Consider the following 2,525-nt stretch of genomic DNA (forward strand, 5'->3'; position numbering starts at 1 on the left):
GGTCTTCCTTGTTTTCTCGGCTTGAGTAACAAGGTTTCCTCCTAACTCCTTCTTTATCTCCAATATTATACCAAAAGTCTTGGAAGTGGACAAAGGAAAACAAAGTGAATTCGGCTGGTGAGTGAGCTTTGTGGTGTATGAAACAGATGTGGGAGGGCTGGGTCGTGGTTGCTTCCTCGGGCTGTGAGCGAACAAGCTCTTCTGATTCCAATCTCCTTCTCATTTCTTACTAAGGCGGAAGTAAGTACCAGACGGAACAAAGTAAAATCGGCTATGATATCTTTGCTTTGTACTTACTGTGTGTGATGTAGTCTATTTAATTGCTTTTTTTTAAATCAGGACTGGGGTATTCAGATTCTTAAGTAGGAGCCTGTATAATCGTTTATGCAAGTTATTAGTCTTGTTAAATTGTCTCTTTTCTATATAAAGCTTTCTTTTTTTCAAAAACTTGTTAGATAGTTCTGTCTAGTAAGGCAGAGAAGTGAAACCTCTGTATCATGGTACCTGTTCTCCCTCACGGGAAGGAGGCACGGGGAAAGCAAAGCCAAGCTGTTTGGTATTTGCATCTCAATTGTCCTGAGAGTTAGAGAACGCTGTATCTCTTGGCGAAGCCAGAAAACCGGTTTCTTGATACTCGGCAGGCTAGACCAAGAGCCAAGCCTTGGGAAGGGGAGGCGGGGAAAGGGGTTGTTCTCCCCTGCTTTTAGCATCCAAGGATTTGGAATCTGGGGTGTCCCACCATAGGGAGGGTTGGGGACACCGAAGAGGAAAGGGGATCAGCCCTATCAATTCCTGTCTGGTGGCAGGCCTAATCAGATCTAAGCTGGAGATTAAGCTGGGGAGAGATTTCATGCCGAGTACCTTATTATTTGAACTCTAATTTCAAATTGAGGATTAATACTTGACACCTAGCTAAACATTTTCCTATAAGCTCTTATACTCTGTGCTAATTGTGTTGGAATTTTACAATGTTATAAGGCGGATAGTATGTACTGAGCTTCATCATCATCATCATTCATGTTCCCATTACACCTTCTGGTGTTTAGGCAGCAATGAGCTCCTCCACTTCCTGTGCTGCCTTCTGGCAAGGCTTTCATGGGTTCTCCCAGCTGCTGCCCAGCGTTTTTTCAGCTCTGGGCTTCCACGCTCTTTGCCGAGTTGTTTTCAGGTGGCCTTGTTTTCGCTTTGCCTTCAGGTGTTCCATTCTTATTGCATCTGTGATGGAATCAGCTTGGTTTAGGACTTTAATTTGGCTTTAATATAATGTGACTGGAGCATCAACAGAACTTCAAAGAAGTCTGACTGCTTGCCAATATGACGGATGCAAGTAGAGGCAAGGCTGGAAGAGCCTGGGTCCAAATTAAATCAATGGAGATACATGTGTGTTGTGAAGGCATAACTTCCATCTTGATATTTGGACTGTACATCTGAGAGAATGGATTTGTAATGGATGAATTCCTGAACTGTTTGAAATTTCTGTATCACATATTTATCTGTTGAAACTGTGGTCTGGGTATACCTATGACCATTGGCAAGGGTAGAGATCCATGGACGGGTTTTCAATGATTGCTGCTTCCCGGCATGCCCCTACTGGCTTTAATGGGAGCTGCAGATGCTCAGCACTTTGATAATCTTGCCCGCAATTGTCCTATGCCAACAGAAGTTGACAATTAAACCAAAATGAGCCAAATCTGAAGTCGGTTACTCCATGCACAAACCCCACTGGCTGTTCAGCAAATTTGCTCCCGAATTAAGGGATGGCATCCCAAATGATGGCCCAAATGATGTAAAATAACTATGTGAACATGAAAACCAATCCTAAAGTTCAGATGATTATATTATTCTTATTATTTACAGCAACCAATTCTAGGTCAAACCTTACCAAAACAGTACAGTCCCAAGTTAAACTGTGGGTCACAGAGGGAAAGGCTTCTTTGCCTGTGATGTTCTCCTTGCTGTCTGTCAGTAAGGTGGTCAGAGATATCTGTGATCGCTGACCCATAAGAAATTTGGCTTTCCCAGGCTGACAGCTGTTGCACCAAAGCCCACGGTTTTGGTCTCATGTTTGTTTTGCATTTCGAATGTATTTCCAAAGCCCTCTACAAACACAAGTAAAGACAGGGAAGAATGGACTCAGGAACTTTGCTTCCTTTGTATTTGTCCAGATTTACAATTACCTCTAAGGTCTTTGACCATGATTAATTATTTGCATTTCCTTAGTATCTAGGGATCTTCACTCATGGCCCAGGACCCTACGTGTGTCACTGAACAATACAAAACCAGAAATAAACCAATTGGGATCTGAGTTAGAGAAAGAAAAGACTCAGTTATTCAAGATTTTGAAACCTTCCATTTTTCTTGGTAATACACCAGTTAGACCGCTTGAAAGTAAGAAGTACCAAGGGCAACTGTCTGAGGGGAAGTAGTATAATGATATGGAGCCTTCTCCAGTCCATAAAGATCTATTGGCTTGAGTCCAGCTCAGTAATGATCAAAATTCATGGATCATCTCTCTCTGTGGGTTT

This window comes from Chelonoidis abingdonii, chromosome 20, assembly GCF_003597395.2.
Source record: "Chelonoidis abingdonii isolate Lonesome George chromosome 20, CheloAbing_2.0, whole genome shotgun sequence".
In the NCBI taxonomy this organism is placed as follows: domain Eukaryota; kingdom Metazoa; phylum Chordata; order Testudines; family Testudinidae; genus Chelonoidis; species Chelonoidis abingdonii.